At 35.9% G+C, this 23,787-nt stretch overlaps 1 protein-coding gene and 1 long non-coding RNA gene across 5 annotated transcripts in view; one reads left to right on the top strand and one right to left on the bottom strand.

The window, feature by feature from the left end:
* The window catches only part of LOC132915424 (uncharacterized), a 98,019-nt gene extending 80,108 nt beyond the window's left edge, over positions 1 to 17,911 (top strand). Inside the window, exon 3 of one of the 2 annotated variants that reach the window (XR_009659858.1) lies at positions 17,710 to 17,911. This is a non-coding gene — a long non-coding RNA (uncharacterized LOC132915424). The remainder of the gene's footprint in view (positions 1 to 17,709) is intronic. The other variant, XR_009659857.1, reaches the window with a different exon arrangement.
* Positions 1 to 23,787, bottom strand: part of LOC132915408 (tyrosine-protein kinase Btk) — a 358,897-nt gene that overhangs the window by 206,273 nt on the left and 128,837 nt on the right. The gene's annotated exons all lie outside the window — the stretch shown is intronic.

The raw sequence follows: 23,787 nt of genomic DNA, 5'->3' as shown, positions 1-23,787 counted from the left end.
CAAGGTCCGCACTCTTAGAAATCCGTGAATTGTAACGGGCCGAAGGTCTTGGTCAGCTACTTATTGGTTTCGAAAAGAATCCTACGCCGAGTGTACAGGTTAAATATATTGGACTTTTGGTGCTCCTTTATTTAATGTTCTTACAATTAGAATTAATATTATGATAAAAATTCATACAATTGGAAAATTAATTAAATTACCATTTAAAATGACATATTTTGTAAGAATGAAATAAACGAATTATCAGTGTTGCGTGAAAGAATCGTTTATATATTTTCAAATATGTAATTAAATACTATAGATTTGGTAGCAGGGGTGAAAATTGAATTTCACACGGGAAATTCGTTTCTGTATATTTGAAAATTAAATTTGTAAATAAAATAATTATAATGTTATCATAAAAAATTTAATTTTTTCATATAAAAACAAAAGTATAAATTTTAATTTATATTGTAATAATTAAATTTGTAAATAATATAATTATAATGTTATCATAAGGAATTTAATTTTTTCACATAATAACAAAAATATAAATTTTAATTTATATTTTAATAACTAAATTTATAAATAATATAATTATAATGTTATCATAAGGAATTTAATTTTTTCATATAATAACAAAAATATAAATTTTAATTTATATTTTAATAACTAAATTTGTAAATAATATAATTATAATATTATCATAAGAAATTTAATTTTTTCATATAATAATAAAAATACTAGTTTTAATTTATATTTTAATAACAATCACTTAGTTGCCAACCAATACTTTGAAGATTAAGAATAAAATGGCTACCTACGCTATCTTTTCGCAACTCTAACGTTTCACCTGAAGCAGAGAATTGAAATATTATACAAAATTACGCTTAGAGAACTATTTATAGAACAGAACTATTTGAGTTAGAATTCTAAGTTAGAAATCTCTCTTAATAAGTGTATAATACAACTAAAGGAAAAGAATATTTCTTTTAATACGAATCGCTGAAGGAATAGTTTCAACAAAAGGTAGAACAATTTGCGAATATTTAAAACGATTAAAACACAAATGTTCTCCATATATGCACGCTTGTTGCAAATTCAATCCGTTTACGTTTTTCGATTCTCGTTTCCTCGTAACCACATCAACGCGTTAAACCGCATTCGCCCGATTACCATACGTACCAAACTTAATTACGGTTAATAATTAATAACTGAAAACGCAAATACATTAATCATCAATAACGTGACTGCATATAATAACCAATGCCAACCGTTACTGCCATTATTATTACTTCTGCATTATGGCAATTAACTTGTAAAGCAATTAGGTAATTATTCGTAAATTGCTTTCGTTTTGTCTTTTTCCTCCAAATTTTCCTTCTCACTCGACCGCGATATTTCGCAATAAATGTTACGCATTTCAGAATTTCTAGCCGTGTGTTCCACGAAACCAGTTAACACGGCTCATTTTGCCTGGTCACACTGCTAACCTGTTCCATCCATTTAATATTTTGATTATACAAGCAGAAAGAAAATATTGTGAAATATATTTTTGGTCTTTTTTGCACAAAATACTGTCAACTAATAATAACAATGAATTTGTAGATTTGCAGAAACTGAGTATTCTAGAATTCTATTGCAGAGACAATTTTTACAAATTCTTTCTGACTGAAAGGTTTCTACTGCTTTGGTCGTATGTCTACTTTTAGCCGTTATCTACGAAACACGCTTCGAAAACACATAGAATACTAAATAAGACTTTACAAGTTAGTATAGTAACTACTATATACATAATTATATTATATTATATTGTTGGATCTTTACTACAGTTAGTTTATTTACAATAAATGGATTAAACAGATGTTGGTTAAAGAGGAAACGATGGTTGTTTAACGTGAACTAATCACAATAACGTATTATAATTAAAACAACTAGATAGTTAATTTGTAACTCTCGTCACCACTGATTCAACACTCTCTCTCTCTCTCTCTCTCTCGGGTCACATTCTTTCGACACACTAGCAACACTATCTCCCTGACTTCTCGATTCACACTCTCTGGCTGCTCAACTCACACTGACTGTTAATTCGTCTTTGTCGCTTAGCAACCCCTTGTGTTTTGCTTAGCCCCACCACGCACGTGTTCTGCAACCGTTCGCGGCCAGGGTCACGTAGGCCTTTTCCGCGAAACTATTCGATCGAAGAACCGAAGATACATTGTTGGGCCCGTCGGCACTTCGACTTTCTCGCGACATTGTTTATAGTTCGCCCGATATCTCTTAGGTCTTTTGTCTTATTATATTATGTTATTCTGTCCGATCAATGAAAATTAATTCCGAATAGCGCAGCTATCATATCAAACTCAATACGACAACAAAGCCTTAATATTATTAGATAATTTCATAGATTAATTAATTGTATTAAATTAATATTATAAGACATTTTCTACAAATGCCTATAGCAAGATGTTTGCCATATAATACAAATTAATTAATCGAATATTATTTCATGAATGTTTATCATTCATCGATACACAATAATAATATATATCTCAATATTTTATGTATTTTCTACTACCTTTCCTTTATGCTAATTCTTGTCATTTTCTAACCATTATCGAGCATAATTAATAACAAACAGAGAGCGTGGGTCACTCTAACGACAAATTGTGAGTATGGACGATAAATCACATGATATTGGTACGCCATAGAATGCGTTAACTCGGTTAAAGAACCGGAAAACGATCATAAATATGGAACGATATTCGACGTATTTACGTTTATTTGAGAGATAGTTTAGATACAACGATAACGAACGAGCGATTTCAGCGTGCAGGTTGTTCACGCTGGTGTAGCTGCGGCCAGGCTAGCGGTAAGCTAAGAAATAACAGCGGTGGAGTTTACGGCCGATGCCGGATTCGTGGTAAATCTTTGATGACTTTGCGGCAAACGCTGCCACGGCCAACCAATATTCCCGCTTCGTAATTCACGGCAGCGCGTAATATCTTGCATTATCGCGTTAATTAATCAGTCTTCAACGCGATACAGAGAGCAGCCAACCATCTTTCGGTATAAAAGAAATCTTTACTTTGCAGATATAACGTACAATAAAACATCCTATAACAGGGATGGATAAACCTTGCAATATTTAAAAGATTGCAAAGTAGAGACTTAAGTAATTGCGTAATTTAAATAAGAAGGAAAATTCAAAATTTTTGCTTAAAGATATAACTTCATTCAATTAGGTATTGTCCGTTTTTGTCGATCACCTTTTGCCATCTTTCAGGCAGTGTCATAATTCCATATTCATAAAACTTCTGAATTAAATGTGAATTTATATCATCAGCGGCATTAAAAATTTTACCATTTAAGGAGTGCTGCATGGAACGAAATAAATGGTAATCTGAAGGTACAAGGTCAGGGCTATATGGCGGATGTGACAACACATCCCAACCTAGTTTCAATAATTTTTGGCGAGTAACCAAAGATGTGTGGGGCTTTTCATTATCATGCTGGAAAACAACACTCTTACGATTTGCCAATTCTGGCCGCTTTTCTTGAACTGCATCGCTCAGTTTGGCGAGTCGTTGAACGTACACGTTTGAATTAATCGTTTGGTTTCTTGGTAAAAGTTCAAAGTACAGAATTCCTTTATAATCCAACCAAATTAACAGCATGATTTTTTTTTGTGAATCTCAGCTTTTGGTGTCGTCTGGGCTAGTTCATCTTGCATCACCCACGATCTTTTCCGATTAACGTCGTTATAAACTGTCCACTTTTTGTCGCCAGTAATCAGTCGTTTCAGAAATGGATCAATTTCGTTGCGTTTCAGAAGCGAATCGCAGATGCTAATGCGTTGCGTCAAATGAATTTGCTTAAGCTGATGAGGGTGCCATAAATCGAGCTTTTTGACATAGCCAAGCTGTTTTAATTTTTTTTTAATGCATGTACGCGATACATTGAGCTTCTCTGCAAATTCACTCGTTGTGCCATGACGATCTGAATCGATAATGGCCTTGATATGAATCTCGTCAACTTCAACTGGACGACCGGATCGTTGAGGATTTTTCAGTCAAAAATCAGCAGAACGAAATTTGGCAAACCAATTGTGACATCACCTTTCTTTCAAGGCTTCATTCCCATATACGGCACATAACTTGTTGTGTGCTTGCAATGTGTTCTTATCTTTTTGGAAATAATACAATAAAATATGTCTGAAATGCGCGTCTTATGCTTGCATTTTTAAGTTGGGATAAAAACGAAACTAAATAACTAATAGATACAATTTTTTATTAAATTAGAGATGGAAGCCCAAACAAGAAGAAAACAATATAGGTTAGGTGCTTTGAACACGTTGACAAAACAAAAGAATGTGGTAAGTATAATGAATAGCATATGGACTCAAAAAGTATACTTAAAAGTACAGACCATAGATTTTTGTCTTTCCCTGAGAAGTCTCCTAACATTTAAACGATTATAAAGCAGGGAATGACTTTAATAAATAAATATAACTGTAGCCTTGTTGATCGCAAGCAGTCTCTGCATAGATTTGAAAAAAAAAAGTACTCAAGAAGTCGTGTTTCATTTTAAGAAACGTTCGAAAATTGTCGAATAACTGGAAAACGGAAACTAGCTCTAGCCTGAATCACGAACAGCATATGAAATTTCAAAGAAAGATGAAAAAATACCAAGTCGTGTCCCTTCATGAAGCTTCCTAACATTCTTACGATCATCTGCCCACTAAATCACGCACGGTGCATTATATATAGGTTGAAATGCAAAATACAAAAGAGCTGGTGTCTACTACCACGTAGATGTATTCAAATATTCCCAACGAATCTTCTATGATTTACGTCAGGGTCCATAGATCCAACAGATAGGTTATGTAGGCAAAATGGCGACGAAAATTATTTTCGAAGCTGTTCCATATACGAGCGAGTCAGTGATTTAGCCTTCTGATACGTTGATCGCGTGACCCTCTTCTTGGTCGGTGTCGGATTCCCTTTAAAAATGGAAGCAACGAAAACGCATTTTCCACAGGGACGGGAGAGCGCGCACGTCTTGTCGAGGATGGCGAATCGGATACAGAGACACGGTTTCCCTTTATTTCTGCTCCGCGGTCATATGTCACGATAGAAATATCCCTCGTGGAGGAACACGGGCTGGATCTACGCGGCATACGTGCCGAGTATTGAGATCTCTTCCTTTGCCTTGCGACGCGGTCTGCGAGTCTCTCTTTTATTGCGACAGCTTAGGTTTCGTTTAAGAAGAAATATGGGCTGGCGTGAATGGCTGAAACGAAACGATGTTACGCGCACGCCCCGTCGGTAAATCGTACGTTTATATCCGATGGTGCGTTGTACTGTCACTGCTGAACATTTTAAATCCACGGTTAATTATATTAACACATTACGTACGGCGCTCTACTGTCCAGAAGTATCTTGGGAAAAATAGGTTGCATATATGCACATTTTTAATTTTTTATTCAGTCTTCTTCTATGTCTAATCGCATCGCTTAATTCAAGAATGCTGCTGCTATCACTGAATTCATTTTCGTCGCAAGAATTGTTGCAAAACAATTCACTTTGACTTTCATTTTCTTTACATTTATGTGTAATTTTGCTACTTTTATAGAATTAGAACCTGTTTTATAAAATAATTTTTGTTATAAATTTTCAGTACCAGATTGAAAATGTAAATGATTTTTTAAAAGCTGTTTCCTTACAAATTAAAACACGAATTTTTAAATAACAAAATGTACAACAATAAAATATTATAAGCTACGATAGACGATCGGCACAGATCTACCGATGTACTGGTTATACTGACTCACTATTTTTACATGCTTACAATGCAACATTCAATTATTTTACTAATTATTAGTCAGAAGAATGCGCAAGACTTCATTACCCTGCTAACGTAACAAAAACATTTGTCTCCGGTTACTTAAGTCATCGATTCAGTCGAAAAAACATGAAAATCAGATGTGATCTGGCCACAACGTTCGACTTGCTAAAAACGAGATATCTCGTGATCCATATGCAATGTGTTAATATGTATTGAGATATGTGTAGTTTTAGTAGTCACACACATATATGAGCACGAGTGTGTGGCACTATGTGCGTGCGCAGCGTCTCGTAAAACAGATGAATGCAGCTGTTCCTTTGGTAATGTGGTAAAGAAGATGGCGAGACAATGAGAATGCTGAGACGCGTGCAAATATGTATCCACGAATATCTTCTAAATCACACATTAAATAAATTTGAAGCTATTTTGACATCAATTCAAAGTGTAATGTAAATGTTGCTATACATTTATTTCGGTGATTAAGATCCACAATTCTCAACAGTTATGAATCTTAAAAAGAAATATTTGAAAAGTTGCAGCAAAGTTGGTTCCTTCTGTCGCTGTGTCTATAGGTTTGGCAACTAAGTGATTGCGAATTTTGTCATTAGGTAGTATTGACAAAATCCGCAATCTCTTAGTTGCCAACTCAATAGAAGATGGCGGAACAAAGAGAGTGCTGAGACGCGTGCAAATGTGTATCCACGAATATCTTGTAAATCACATATTAAATAAATTTGAAGCTATTTTGCCATCAATTCTAAGTGTTATTCTCAACAAGTACAATTCTCAAGAGTTATGAATCTTAAAAAGAAATATTTGAAAAGTCGGAGCAAAGTTGGTTCCTTCTGTCGCTGTGTCTATTGTAGATTTTATCAATATCATTTAATGAAAAGATCCGCAATTACTTAGTTGCCAATCTAACATTTCGTTTCATTGTGTTAGAAATGTGGCGGCACTCTACAACAAATACCGCCACTAGACATTAACTAACAGCGGACGACGATAGCGTAGTGATTAGCGCCTTTGGTTACGAACCCTCAGGACTCAGGTTCGAATCCCCGGTGTTCCGCATTTTTCTTCCACAATAATTAGGAAGTAAATAATACAATAGACCCCCAAGGCAAAAACGACATCTACAGCAACTAACCAACAACTATCACAGCCTAGTCCGCCGCACATTGAAAATTCATTCGTCGAATATTCCATTCCATACAAACATGATATAGTTCTATCTCTTGGTTTAGTCCGTAGAATTTCATCAGGATTTGCTCCGATTGGTGGTACATTTTCGCAATCTTAATTGCGAACAAATTTGCAAGTTGCAAGCCGGATTCGGTGAACTTGCATGGCAGTTCGTTCGACCTTCTGACCAGTGACTTACCACCACTCCGATACACAAAACATTTTTTTGACTCTATTCATTTTGCCCGTATAATAGAAACCTGCTGCTGCAAGACTGACAGGGTCAAGGGAAGATACAAGCCAGTTTCGAAAACTCGAAAATCTTGCTGCTTCAAAACGAAAATCATCATGTTTTCGAATGCCTTTGTCTTTGTTTATATGAAAAATCTCAAATTCTAAAGTTATTATTGAGATATGTGTGATTTTTTGTGCTACACTAGGTTAGCCGCGTAGTAGTCACACACATATATGAGCATGAGTGTGTGGCAATATGTGCGTGCACAGCGTCTCGTAAAACAGACGAATGCAACTGTTCCGTTAGTAGTTTGGTATATTGGGTTGACAACTAAGTGATTTTGTCGTTAGGTGATATTGACAAAATCCGCAATTGCTTTGTTGCCAAGCCGATAGAAGATGTCGGGACAAAGAAAGAGCTCAGACGCGTGCAAATGTGTATCCACGAATATCTTGTAAATCTCATATTAAATAAATCTGAAACTATTTTACCATCAATTCTAAGCGTAATGTAAATGTTGCTATACATTTATTTCAGTGATTAAGATCCACAATTCTCAACAATATGTAATATGTGTGTCCAAGTATGCTGTATACAGAGTGATTGCCTAACTCTTTGAGCGCTATGAACTCATATATGTGTTCTCATATAACCTTTCAATTTAGGCTAAAAGTGACGCTAAAGTGGCGTGATAAAAAAGACGTATGGATGTTATCCACCTAACACTCTAATGATTTCGTTGAAACAAAAGAAATTAATTGTCAAACTGGCGGATCAAAGCGAAAATCAAAGTGTGTAGCAGACTACAATGCCTTGATGGGCGCAGTCGATAATAATCGACATGATTTTGAGTTCACTTCGCTGCGTTCGAAAAGGCACAAAATGGTATAAATATATTTTTCCACCTATTAGATCTTGCTATATATAATGCATATATTCTTGACAAAAGTGCTAATAATACAACTGGAACTTTTGAAAATTTTCAGCATTTCATTTTGCAAAAATACCTGCCACGCAGAGTAGAGACTAAAGGAGGAAGAGTTGATTCGGACGACTTTCCATTTCGGTTAACGGAGAGACATTTCCCTACATCCTGCATAACTAAAGAAAATAATAAACATTCTTCGCGACGAAGATGCGCTGTTTGCGCTAAACATAATCGCAGGACTGACTCGCGTTACGAATGCCAAAAATGTAACATTGGCTTATGTATCGAACTCTGCTTTCAGATCTACCATACAATACAAAATTATGAAATTTTCAATTTAAAAGATATAATTTCAAACTTTGATATTATTCATGTTATTATTGCTTAATGAAATAAATGGTTATTAAGGATTTTCAGATCACTACATAATTTATTTTAGCTACAATCAATATATTTTGCAATGAAAATTGAGTCTACCCAACTTGCGCTCTTTCATAAAAATACACAGCCCACGGTGAGCTTCTCTGCAAAGAGTGGGCCGTTCATGGCCCACGCTTAACGTCGGACAACGCAGCGCTCGAAAGGCTAGAAATTTGGATTAGTACGTGGCTCTGTTTCACTTTCAATTATGTTATTAATGGAATTTACTTTCTGCAAAATCTTTTAGAATGTCGTATTTTACAGGCTACAGTAAATATTGTATTTTTTCTTTGTTTTGTTCAAACAGTTTTAATCTTCATGAAGATTATTTTGCGTTACATTGCACAATGTATCACAGGATAGATTTCAAATCGCAAATACATTCGTTATTTTGATATCTATTAGTATTTTATATACCAATGATCTTTTTTACGCTAAAGCTATCCGAACAAATGAATAAACAACAAAAGTTCATTGATTCTTTCACCCCTTTCGCCATTTATTATTTCCACGTGAAACTGGTCGAAAGATTTATACAACCCGGCGATACATTCGTTCTATTCTGACATTTACGGATATTTCATGTACTAATAATGTTTTGTACGCCAAAGGTAGACGAACAAATAAATAAAAAAAAAAAAAAAAAATCAATCAGTCGTCAGCCTTTCATCCCTCTGGTCGTTTATTCACAAATGGAACTCGATGAAAAATTCAAACTATCCATCGATACTCGTACATTCGCTACTCTGAGAACATACACTCTGCTTCTCTACTAAATCATCTGCATTTTCAAAACTACCTCGTCAAACACGCATCTCCACCTATCAGCCGAAATTTCCATATATACTCGTCGATCCATAATTCCCCAGACTATTCCATATTCGTCGCTTCGAGGCGTAGAAATAGAACGAGCCAGGGAACAAGCAGAAACGCTTCATCGAGGAGATTGAATTTTTATGTCGCTTCATGGATATCTGTCGCCACGTTTCTCCGCTGAAACTGCACCATTTTTTCCTCGTTGGCCGACGATGTTCGTCGATTATCTGCTAATGCACTCTACGATAGACTCAACGACCAGAAACTGGCATCCGTATCATCGACTAAAGTTTTCGACTAAACGCGTATCTTCTATGAAATCGTCCGACTGATTTTTTATTCACCAGCTTCGTCGTCCAAGTACTTTAGATGCGGCTGGCGGACCGTTGAGGAAAAATAGCGGAAACTTTTCCATTTTAGATGGGCCGCCGATAAAGGAAAGAGAGCTACGCTTGTATAATGGGACGTGTCTAGCCAACGATGGCTCGAGGACGAGACGCGACTCCCTTCTCTGGATACCATCTTTGTCGTTCAAAATTATTCCAATAATCTTTTCCATTTTGTTCTTTTTTTCTTTCTTCAGGTTTTTAAATTTACATATATACATATTGGAGACATATTTTTGATTGACACAGTCCATCGAAAAAGGATAAAGATCTATGAAATCACATGAAATTTTCAGAAATGAAACGTTCATATCGAAATTCTAAATAACACGTTCTTTCGTACATGTCGATCCCACAGCGTCATTTTACCTAAATTCAACTTTCTAATCATGTACACTAGATACTTAGGCGATTATACACAAATATTACCAACTTTAGAAGACAAAAAGAACTGCGATAAAGAAACAGATGATGGAAAAATATTGGGTTGGCAACTAACCTTAAAACTTCCATCTTTATATTGACATCTGCTTGTCGAAGCAAATTACTTTAATGTACATTATTTGCGATTATTGGTACGTTTTCAAAAAGGATTTGTTTATTTGTTCGAAGCACAGAAGTAAGTGTCTTCGTATATACAATATACAGACTGAAAAATAACGTTTTAAGAAAGTACTGAAAACAATCCACGAGAGACAACAAGAGAAATGGGCTTTCAAATGAAGCTAACCTATTATACCATTCCTTTCCTTCAAATTGCAAACGTAAAGGAAATGGACAAATGGATTTCTTCCGAGTTACTGATGCTACGAAGGCTTGGGCGAATGAAGACAGCTGCCTCTGTGTTTTTAAAGAAATAAGCAAAACCCCTTTTGAAAACAGGCCAGCGTTATTCAACTCGACGAGCAGTGGATCTCGTCAGAAGACGCTGTGGTGCTACTTGTTCGTCGTTTCGACAACTACTTGAAATTTCAACTCTAAAATACTCAACGGCAATTATTTAGAAAAGTTGATCTAAAAATCGTCAAAAATTTCTAGGATTCCCGTGGAAAATCTCAGGAAACGTTCCGCTCAAGCGATCAGTTAGAGCGACACCCTCTTTCCGCTAATCTCACGATGGACAGCCTTCCGCGAAACGGTGCTATTGTTTCGACCAGGAAACGTCATCTATCGGCACGCCTTCGACTTCTGTTTCGTATCGCGTCCGATGTTTATTGTCCGCTCGAACGATCACCGCGTCCTCCGGTCGCACCCTCGTAAACAACTGCTCAGGCAGACCCAGTCGCTGAACATGGCCGCTAGCTAAACGTGGGACGCTTTACGCGGAAACACATCTACAGCCAGAGAGAATATAACTGGTCACGACAGAGCTATCGTTGCAGAGAAATCGGTACGGACGTTTTGAGGTTATGTCAGTAAAATCTGAAAAGGATTCAACAACGTAGGTAGAAGTTGATAGATTTATTAGAAGCACGCATTGTAAGTGACTGACAAAAGTATTTGAATGCTACATATATTATTAAATTATTTAATATTAATATTTTGTTGGACCACCTTCAGTAGCGATAGTGTGTCTCAATGGGCGTTCCATACTGTAAACCAATGATTTTGTAAAACTACACTCAACGAAGTTCCATATTTCTATGATTTTATCTTTCAATACTTGCTTTGTGGTTATCTGGAATTTATTTAATCTTTTTCCGATTTTAGTCCATAAATTTCCAATCGGATTTACGTCTGGACTTTGCGGTGGAGTAATTAACATGTGTGGTGTGTTATATACGATCCATTCTTTCACAATTCTAGCAGTATGCTTAGAATTATTATCTTGTTGGAAGTGGAAATCTTCCAATAATCCTAATTTACGGGCACTTTCTTTAAGGTTATTTTTTAAAATATTGAAATACTTATATTTATCAAGTATTCCATCAATAAATATCAACTTTCCAGTGCCATTGGCAGCCATGCACCCCCACATCATGACCGATCCACCTTCGTGTTTCGCTGTTTGATGTAAATGTCGAATTTCCAATTCCGTATTTAGTTTTCTCAGCAGATAATTTTGACCATCTGAGCCAAAAATGTTAAACTTTGACTCGTCCGAAAAGATGACTTTGTTCCAAAAAGAATTATATTTATTAATATAGGTTTTTGCAAAAGTCAATCTTTTTTATCATTTACCGTATTAATATGTGGCTTGTTTTGCGGTACTCTGCCATGAAAATCATTGTTTCGTAAGATTCATCGACATAATTCCGAGTGAACTTCTTTACAAAACATATCAGCTACCATACTTGCGAGTTGAGGAGCGGATGTAGTAGGATTTTTTTTAATTCGCGAATGATAACTTTCTCCTCTGTTCCAGTCAATCTCTTTGGTCGACCTGATCGAGCTTTGTTTGCAAGTGTTTCCTCATTCTTTCACTTTTTTATGATATAGTGTAATGTGGATTTACTTCTGTTCACAATTCCGGCAATCAACATGTAATCGGATATTATTTCTCTTTCACACTTTTTGGTATTCATTTTAAATACTGTAGCGGAGGATGCGAGGAAATCGGATTTATGTAATAACGACGAATAAAATTGCTGTTGCAACCGTCAAGTGCATTTAGAATAAGCTGAATAGATAATAGTATAAAAGCTTATAAATGCCGTCGACGTTCGTACAAACGTAGTCACGAAGATAGAATATAAAATCCTCGCGGATAACTCGAAGACTCGTATACTCCGTTAATTCGCAAATAATGATTATTCGATAATATCTCGGTAATAGCTCGATGGTAATAACTGCCCGCTCGCGATCGTGTCCGTTTATTTATACTAGTCGGGGGGAGTCGGAAGATTTGTCTTAGAACGACGATTGCCCTCAACGGCAACATTGTTTTTGCCCAGAGATAATCTAACGCTAATCTCGTGTGTCGAGGCGGTGTTCGTGTTTCGAGGCACAACAACATGAGTCGCTCTCGCTTCGCCTCGTCCTATGACTCATGTGTCGCTACAATACTACTGTGCACACTTTTACGTTACTGTTACTGAAACGATATCCTAATATCAAGTGAAGTACCAATATTTTCATTTCGCAATGATGTTTACATTCGGTGCAAAGGAAGATGAAAAACTATCAACAGTGTTACAGCGTTCGAATACTTTTGTGAGACGTGTATCATGAATGTATCTAGTAAATGTATGTATATTATTGCATTGTTTTCAAATTTTACTGATGTAATCTTGACACTTCCTCATCACTATAGATACTAAATTGTTTTAACAAATTAGTTTAGTACACCTCATGTCATTAATTGAAATTTGTAAATGTAATTGTTCGAATACTTCGAGTACGAAAACATTTTTAGTTTCCTTCATGTGATATATTCATATTTAATCATTAATTATATATATAATAATAATAATTTAATTATATATATATTTTATATTTAATTTAGTAAAATAAAATAAGTTAAATAAATTACTTAAAAAATCGACCAGAAAACACCCCACTAAAAAAATAAAATAGACAAACTCGGAGATGGTATCCCGCTGGGCCATCCATCTCTTATTTATTTAGCAATAAAGCTAGAAAATTTTACCGAATGTCCAGCTGGACAAATTCTAAAGTACAAATTAAACAATAAAAAAAAATAATCGACCAAATATTTGACTACTCTAAGTGTCTTAAACGTCTTCTATAAATCAACAATTTAAAAATGCCTGCTTAGAATTGCGTGAAAAAATGAGAAAATTCTTTAATCAAAAATCAATCCAATTATTAAATTTTGCATGAACAAGAAGATTATCAAACTATTTCAAATCTTCTGACCACCACTTTAACGCATGATGATAATGAAACGCGTTAAAGCAATAAACACGTCCTCTTAAAACGTCCGTAAGGTAGCTCGATATATCGCTTATTTGCGCGCGAATATTTAAAGGGCTGAGTTTTAATTACCTTGCACGAAAGTGATCGAAACATTTTTTTCTCTTTCAGGAATTTTTTGCTTATGACAAATGCACTCATTTGTTTACTGAAATACCATATTACACTTAAAATCCCGTTTTCACGGTGTTTTCACTTCTGAAACCTTGTTATTGGACGTGTTAAAACATAACGCGTTCACAGGAAAAATTGGTGTGCCGTTGAAGGTTTGAATATCGCGAGCCCCGTCACGGCTCGTCATTTTCAAGTAGAAGTTTCACGCGATCGTGAAACGAAAGTAATATTCGTGTGTATTTACGGCCAAACGTGCGAGAGTCAGATATGCCGAACAGATTGCTGCTATATTGATATTCCGGTATAGCAATCACGAGCACCGTTCACCAGATTCAAGTGAACGAGAACACGACAGCTGATTGCTAAAAACTTCTTCCCGCGCTTTCTTGCTAAGCTGTTCACCTTGTAAAAACAGAATTGAATGTATTCGTTCGCGCTAGTATCTTAATTTGAAGTAGTATGTTGATATAAAACAATTTGAGGTGGGGATAGGTCGTGATATTGCGCTGCTACTGTATAAGAATTTTTGTCTTCATCCAGGTTGCCTTCTTCCCATTTAGGAATCGTGGAAAAAAAACCGAATTACGATGCCGGAATTTGAACCTGGTCTGAAACGCTCGCAACCAACGACGCTAACCACTGCTCTACCATCGTCCAATCGAGCATAAGGTCTTTGTGTAGCAAGACACGGGACAGAAACCGTTGGAAAGTATTGCCGTCGAGTACCGCTACAAATTCATTATTAAATAAATAAAACTTTGATTATCCGTTTGTATTGCTGGGGTATTTGAAAAAACAGGGTCGAAAAATGCCAAATCATATTTGTTATTTTTATGTAATACATTTATAGTATTATATATGCGTATTGTTAGTTTATAAATATTTCAAGTTTTCTTCAATAAAAATTACTGATAAGATAACAATGAAATAGAAAATATAGTTGTTCGTATCGTTCAAATGTACTGGCACTTTTCCACAGAAAATGTAAACAGCGCGATCGCGCTGCTTGCGACTCAAACGGCTATAATTCGATAATAATTCGATCAGAATCCCTCGATCAGTGTCCCTTTGACGCGATCTCATGCGCCAGACGTGGCCACGAAAATGGCTGCCCAAGAAAATGCAAACACAATTCATAATATTGGGTTAGGTTGGGGTTAGGTTAGTTGCTAACCTATAATATATAATATTAGGTTGTCTGAAAAGTTTCTTTCGTTTTATGAGAAAATAATAAAAGCTCAACGTTCTTTGTTTTATATTATTTTGTCAAATTACGTACGATCGGTTTTGTTTTATTGAGATAAACACCGTGACATTTCACAGACTTGGTTTCACGTTTGTATGAAGGTGCACTGTTGTAAAGAACACGTTTGCGAGAGAAAGACACTTTCTGGACAACCGAATAATAAATTATTACAATGAAGAAGGCATATACGTATTTCTGTGTCAGTAAAAATGAGCGTTAATTCTGTGAAAAATAGCTGTGCATATCCGACAATTTTCAAGAGCAAAAAAGTCTGGAACCTATCACTCTGACAGCTGAAAATTAATGCAATTCGATCAAGCAGTTTCACCGAAAAAACATCTTCAATCCTGACTTTTTCAACGCCTATAAATCTTCCAAAGCAGCTCATTAAATGTTGGAAAAAATCGGTAATTAAAAACAGGTTGGAGAAAACGCTTGAAAACGAGGAAATCTGCGAAAGAAGTTGATTGCGAGGCTGGGGAATCGATGGGGTGACGGAACTTGGACTAATTCACGGGGCAGCGTTTTTGATTTCAGTCGGTGAGAAGCCGAAACGAGGAATAAATTACGCCGCGTTTCCAACCATATCTTTCCTCGTCAAATTGCCACGATCATTTCGGATTACGGTGATTAATCGGCGTTCGCGGGCTTGCGGTTTGATGCACCAGTCGCAGACCGAGCGACTCGTCGCTGCTTGAAAACGCCACCTAACGCCCACGATTAATCACAACTAGTCTAGCGAACCAACTAATTGCTCGCTGTTCCATCTCTCTTTTTTTCTTTGTTTCTGTCGTTCTCTCGTTTCTTTCTGTTCCTTCGGGTTCGATCGTTAGGTACACACAGAGAAAGAGGGCGAAAAAAATTAGTCGAATTCGCTGGACGTGACTGCACCGCGTCGATAAGTCTGCTATTGAAACCGTGTTCATTACTTTTCCTGATAACTCGATCGTCTACCGGTACTCGTTTCTCTATTCTTGTTTCTCGCTACGAACATATTGCATCATGAACAGACCGTTTCATCATCGGATAAGGATTTTCTCGTCGATGATACACGAGCTACGTTCAACTATAGACGTCGTTTAATTGGTCGAAGAATCGAACTGTCGAATGTCGATACCGAATTTTTCTGGAACAAGCTTCGATGAAAGTTAAGATTCAGTATTACTGATAAGGAAATATGTTTTGTAATTATACAGAATCAAAGACAATTAAGTCGATAATTGATAGCGGTGACATGCGATCAACTTTACATTTACATCGTGTCGTAGTTATTTATTATGAAACGAAACTTCATGTACCATGTACCGTGTACCATGTACCGTATACCATGTACCATTTACCATGTAGCATGCAGCATGTAACATGTAGCATGTAACATGTACCATAAACCATGTAGCATGTAGCATGCAGCATGTAGCATGTACCATGTACCATGTAGCATGTAACATGTACCATAAACCATGTACCATGTAGCATGCAGCATGTAGCATGTAGAATGTACCATGTACCATGTACCATGTACCATGTAGCATGCAGCATGTAGCATGTAACATGTACCATAAACCATGTACCACGTAGCATGCAGCATGTAGCATGTAGCATGTAGCATGTACCATGTAGCATGCAGCATGTACCATGTAGCATGTACCATGTACCACGTAGCATGTAGCATGTACCGTATACCATGTACCATGTGCCACGTCATTGGGTGTCATTAGGTGGTATTGCCAAAATCCGCAATTACTTAATTACCGATATATAATACGATTACACGTGAACAGACCGATGGCTCGCGCCACCTAAAATGGAAATTACGAAAATGTATTTGGGTATTCAGCGGTCTTAATGATGTCGTATCAGGTGTTGGCAAATGTACACTCGAAAGATTTCCACGTAAATTCCAGCTGTTTCTATAATTCAATATCAACAAGAGATTAAAGCTGCTGCTATGTGTATGCAGTAATGAAAGCGAAGAGCAATAACTACGCGTTTCGTGGCACAAATTTCCACGTAACTAACTTGGGGGCGATGCTTCAACTCATTAACATAGTATTACGTCGGAAATTATTAACCGAGAGGCTTTCTCGTCACGTGAACACAGGACATTCTGCATATTTAACAGCGTGAGTTCGATCTTGCTTTAATTAGCAATTAACAATTTCGTTAAGCACAGCTGCACCGTTAATCGTAACAGGGCAGCAACATCATTGCGTGTCCCTTAATTGTCGCCATTCATCCTTCGAATGGCGAATTGCCAAGTGACGCTGTTCCGGTAACAACATCTCGCTTGCTAATCTTTCGATCCTTGTTGATGGCCAACCTTATTTTCACAATTACATTCGTGCAACGAGAGAAGTCCAACAAAATCGTAGGATTGTACGATAGGAACTTTTGCGAAACGATCGAGCAGATTCGATGGGATCATCGTGTCGAGGAAATATTTGACGTTGCCTACTAATTAAAAGCCTACTAATTGGAAACTTCGATCAAATATTTATTTGTGATCATTATCGTCGTGGAACGGAGGCGTCTAATATTGGGTTGGCAACTAAGTGATTGCGGATTTTGTCATTAGGTGGTATTGACAAAATTGCCTACACAATAGAAACATTTATTCTTCTCAGTTGAATTCCTCTGAATTCGTTTTTTAAACAAATACGTTTTAAATACAACTCTATAGGAATTCTACAGTCGAGTTCATTTCGTTTTAACGAACGACTAATCTCAAGAGGATTCGATTATTTCGTCGTTAGCCATTAAACTATACATTGTGTTCATTTTCACCAACCAGCTGCTTGCTACTCCATTGCATCGATAAAATAGAAATTTTCTACCGGACAAAAGGTAACAGTAATATTAACAATGATGTTTAACAATAGCCGCTACTTGCCGTATTTTCTTCGTTTCCTTGTTTTTAACGTACGAACGATTCACGTCGAACGTCCTCTTAATCGCTTGTTTTGTATTCGTTTGCACGAGTATACACGTCCCCCACGTTAACACTTCACTGACCAATAGCCTATTAATCGGCTTTCTGTCGCCGATAATCTTTCTCATTATTTGAGCAGTAATTTATTATTTACTACTGAGGTACTTTGTTCAGTTGCGTCAGTTGCCTTGCTTTGTAAGCTCCCACAATTTTATACCATTTGAAAAACATACCGTTCGCGATGAACGAAAAAAAATGGTATTGGAGAGTGTAAACCGAAACAGAGTTGCCGGTCGGACGTGAGTATGCTGCTGAACCGCTAGTGGTCAGTAAAGTGTTAATTATTGGGTTGGTAACTAAGTGATTGCACACTTTGTCACTAGGTGGTATTGACAAAATCCGCAATCACTTAGTTGCCAACCCAATACATCGCTCATCGTCACGCAATAAGATTTTGTTTGGCAACGTGATACTTCTCGCCATAGGACAAATAATGACAAAATCCTTGGTGGTATTGACAAAACCCGCAATCACTTAGTTGCCAATCCAATAACTATAATTCTCTTTACGCATAATTTTAACCATGCAAATACACGCTTCGAGTAGCTAGTAATATGCAGAAACAAAAGCTTCAACTTCAATTTAATAAGAAACAAATTACTTCTATAAATTTAGTTATGCCAAGGAGATAAGAAAATAATAGAAAATTTTGAGGTAAATTTAAAAAACAATGTTTCCAATATTATCATTTTTCTGTAGCTTTTTAATTCACTGAGTTAATCAATGACACTTCCGAACTTCCGGACTTCGCATGTAACTTTAAAATTGTTGAAAGAGAAAGTTTGAAACATATAAATTTCTCCCCCCCCCCTCACTCTCTCTCTCTCTCTGCTTTGTTTGCTGCTTTCAAGTTCTCTATCGTATCCAAACTTATAATTTCTATAATATCTGGCATTAATCAAAACCAAATACAAATCTGATGACACTAAGTCTATGAAAATAAGACGAACGACGTAATAATTTCCGCAAAAATATTATGTTAACAATTATCGTCACGATAAGCAAATAATTTCCTTCCGATTCGTTAGACTCAATCATTTCTACATGAATATTATCCATTTATAGTTTTCATAATTTAATTATAGATTTCATTAATTATGGCCTACTTTTGCCGTGCAAACATTTTCAAACAACTTGACAAATACTCACCAAATTACAGGTCAATTAAATCGGTATCGTAACGTACTCACCTGGAACAAAAAAGAAAGACAAATATAAACCACTGCAATAGAAAAGGCTCTCTGAATACATTAGCTGAGCAAGATATCAACTTGTTTTTTTATTATTATTTCATTCGTACTGTGGCGAAATCCGGCAACAATGTATATCACCGAAGCGAAATGCCCAATGAACCATCAATATCCCAACGGTCTTTCCGCCGAATATTCGAGAAGGTCCGCGACCGTTGCCACGCACGCCTAACAAACGCGTGGCTAGTGGGGATATTGAGGGGTGACAAACAGAAAAGAATCGATTCCGATCGACAGTTAAGTTGAACCGGGGAGCGATAAAGTCGAGTTGTAACCGGGCAGCGAAACCGAGAGCGATACACGACGCGACCAAACGAAGACGCTTGTTAATAAATATATTGTTGACCTAAACACCGAGTGATTATTTAACGCACGACATCCGATATCATCTCAGTACTTTACAATTTGTCCAGCTGGACATTTGGTAAATTTTTCTAACTTCATTGCTAAATAACATGTGAATGGCTACCTCTCGCGGAATACCATCTTCGAATTTGACTATTTTATTTCTTTAGTGAGGTCAATGGGGTGTTTTCTTTTTAGTCTTCTTTCTATCAGAGTTTTGCTCGCTTCAACAGCCAGCTGGTTTGGATGTGATGTCGTTCTTTCCTTGTATTTTTCTGCGTACCTGCCGATTTCTTCTTTCACCGTTGGTATTTTTAAGTCTTTGCGTATATCCTCGTTTCTGACATACCATGGGACGTTCACTATTGTTCTCAGTATCTTCGATTGTAGCGACTCTAGTTTATTTATGTGGCTCATTACTGCTGTCCCCATAGTGGTATTCTGGACGTCCAAATTGTTTTTATTATCGTTTTGTAGATTTTTAATTTATTTTCTACGCTGAATTTAGAATTTCGACTAGTTAGCAAGTACATTTGTCTTCTTTTTATCTGTATTTTGTCTATAATTGATTTAGTATGTTGCTTCCATGTAAATTGTGTGTCCAAGTGGAATGCTATTTAACTTGCCTTGTTTGTGATATGTGCGTGCCATTCAAATGGATATTTGGTGGTTCCCCTTTTCTTAGTGTGAATGTAATATGGTTGCATTTACTGGGCTTTGCTTTTATTTGTTTATCTCGTAGCCATTTTTCTATTTTTCTGATGTGCTCTTGTAGTAATGTAGCTGCTGTTTCTGCATTAGTGTGCCTGACTAGTACAGCCATGTTGTCCGCGAATGTCAGTATTTTGCTATTGGTAGATGTTGGTATGTTGGCTATGTATAGCGTGTATAATATTGGCCCTAAGACGCCTCCTTGCGGTAGCCCTGCCTTGATGTCTTTTAATTCAGAATATACATCCTTTATTTTTACTACAAAAGTTCTGTTGCTTAGATATGATTTGAGTAAGTGGTGGATTTGTTCCGGGAAGTGCTTTTTATTGTTTGTAAGAAGCTTTCATGGTTCACTTTGAGATATCAACTGAGAAAAGATTAATTTCGTATAGGAAACTCGGTTTGGAACTCGCAGGGATCAGAGAAAATGATAAACGGTGGATGGAAACGGTGAAACATTGACAATGTGGCTGATCGCTTACTATAATTCCGCTCTCCATAACGCTTATTATTATAAATTCAGTGGCCGCGCGTACGACTGACATTCGATAATGCAGTATCACATTAGTAAAATATCGTATCTACAGTTGGCAGATACAGTGGGAAAAAATGGAATGGAACCGAGGAATCTGCATGTCTCGTATATCGTGCGAAGAAAAATACTGGAATGTTAAAAATACAAAATTCTTCGTTTCTCTCCTGCAACAGTTTATGGATTTAACGGCTTCCCTTTATTTATACTTTCGTCTCGATGTTGTTGTTTGCGCAGCTGAAAAACAGAACTTCTTCAACCTCGTGTATTAAAAAGAAAAAAAGAAAAAGTAGAAGACAAAGGTCAAATATTGGCAACATGTTTATCTTTTGACAAGAAAAAACTTTGATGAATGCGCGTTCGTGAAGGAAGATTAAACAGCGAATTCCGTGTCGTAATTCCAAGATAGACGCGAATAGTATCGACTACCTGGTCAAAGAAAAAATTGGTTGCACATTAAATCAACGAAAACTATGTTATTTATGATAAAAATTAGTAAAAGTAATTAGTATTACTTTTTAAAAGTAATTAGTTTTACACTAGTAACTAGTTTTACTTATTAAAAGTAATTAGTAAAAGTATTAGTAGCAGTAAAATTTGTGGCACAGTTCGTCTTCAACGTATTTGGGTTGGTATGAGTTTGTCACTAGGTGGTAATGACAAAATCCGCGATCACTTAGTTACCAACCCAATAGTTTGCATTAAAGCAACGAACACTACATTAGCTTGCAATCTTGATTTTTGGTTAATTGTAATAACGAGTCATTAGTTAACCTGATTAATTAAACAATTGGTCATTAACCCGGTCATTAATAATCGTAATAAGAGTCGCTAACAAATTTGAATAAGAGAAGGAGCAGTTTATATTGAATTAAATTTTACTGTACATTTGTTGATTGAAGGTTATGTTCCAAACCATTTGAATTTATTCTCTTTCATATTATAAATTTTCTGCAAATGTCTCGATTCCATCGTTAGAATTCGCGATTAGCAGAATGCGAATGTTTATGCATTTATGGGAAATTTAAATATCCAGAAAGATACGAAGTAGTCAAAGTAGCATAAAATAGTCATTACGATCTCTTTCTACAGTTGTGTTCGTAAAAATATAAGTTTATTTACCAAATGTCCACCTGGACAAATTGCAAAGTACAAATTAAATAAAAAAAAAAAAAAATGAGTATGTCGAAATCTCCGCAATCGAGTCGATTAGAGAAAGCAACTAATTAATTTCGACTAATCGACTTTCCATATATGCTAATTACAGGAAGATATCATAAACCGTCGACGATTAAAATAATTTTCCTTTCTCCTAAAATTGCCATATTTTCGAACACGGCTAGAAAAATTAATTACGCGGCATATAAGTGAGGATGTGGTGCGAGAGCACGTGCCGCGATAACAAATATAAAATTTAACATCGGCCTTGTTTATTCTGCAATTAAATGTCTTAACAAACGCGATATTTCAAGTTAATTGTAAAAACGCCGCAGCTCCATCGAAACTCTTAATTTGCCTGCGTGCATTCACGGTTAACAAACATGGACAAATTACTCAAATAAGGCGGGCACAGACACTTTTCAACAGCACGCTCGAATCAACATACCCGTGGACAAATATTGCGCCTCGTGCAAACTGCATGACAAGCTGATTCATAATCGAACCGCGGTGGAGAACCGCGAGCGAATCGAGAGAAAAAAAAGCAAAAAAAAAAAAAAAAATGTCAGAGAAAAAAGATAGGATTCCACTGTTGGCAGTGTTTGCTAATGGAATTTCCGTTCTGAATAAATTTCGTGTAACGAACGAGTCGGAATAGGAACGATACAGTTTGACGGGCTAACAGCGCCACCATTTCGTCTGCGCGCAACGCATTAAAAAATATTCTCTCTGTTCTGGTTGTACCGTTAAAATAAAGAGCAATATTTCATATAACGGTGGTTTTCTTTCTTTTTTTTTTTTTTTTTTTTAACGTTCTCGTACATTTTACCCCGTAATTCTTTTTCGAACGTGTAGCTTTAATGGATTTTTTTCCAAGGACATCCGGTATTAAATGAATGTCGTTAATGTCTTCCTGCTGCTGGCTTTCCGTGGCATGAACTTGCGGAAACGCTTAATATCGTGTGTTACACGCCACGCTTTACAGATTTGATAAATTGGTAGGTAGCGGAGATGTTACGTTCGCTCTTTCGATGGATGAAATTGAAACTTTTTTTGGAATGAACGAATGAAAGGAAAGAGCCTAATGAAGATAGAAAGAAAAAAAGAAGTGCAATTTGCTGCACGTGTTTATTACAGGTATTTAGTGTGTGCTGTTATTAGGTTGTAACATATACTAGTTACAAAAAATATTTGCAGATATGTTGATTAATAATAAAAAAATTGTTAATCTACATTTCATTTTCGCGATGTCAAATTTTTATATTCACGTGAAAGTAGTACTAATAAATGAAACTTAATTAATTAGTACGTAAATGTAGCGGTAAATATAGCAATATCTTTTTCTAGCCACTGTAATACCTGCTTAAGTTATATTTGTATTTTATTCATTCTACTACGCTTATTACGCTTATTATTATATTATTATATTATACTTCTTATATTTATTAATGGAAATTTATTTTAATATTCTTGTTACCAAAGAATATATTTAATATTTAATATTCTTGTTTTGGTATTAAATATTCTTCATTATTGTATTTATTGTTATTATTATAGTTGTTATTATATAGTTTTTATGATCTCAGAACATGGAGTTCCTTTTGTAAGATAATAATAGATAAATAAATATAAAAATATTCTATTATTATGTATTTTTTAAAGGCCACTCATTTTGGCTGGTTTTGATAGCTACGTTTCAAATGCCAGTAAATTTAGTGTTAATATCTAAAAAAAGAACTCTGCAAAAAACTGTGAAGCAAGAATGACTTTGTA

This window comes from Bombus pascuorum, chromosome 17, assembly GCF_905332965.1.
Source record: "Bombus pascuorum chromosome 17, iyBomPasc1.1, whole genome shotgun sequence".
Lineage (NCBI taxonomy): Eukaryota > Metazoa > Arthropoda > Insecta > Hymenoptera > Apidae > Bombus > Bombus pascuorum.
Note: the sequence above shows the minus strand (reverse complement) of the source record. Positions and strands in the feature narration are given on the sequence as shown.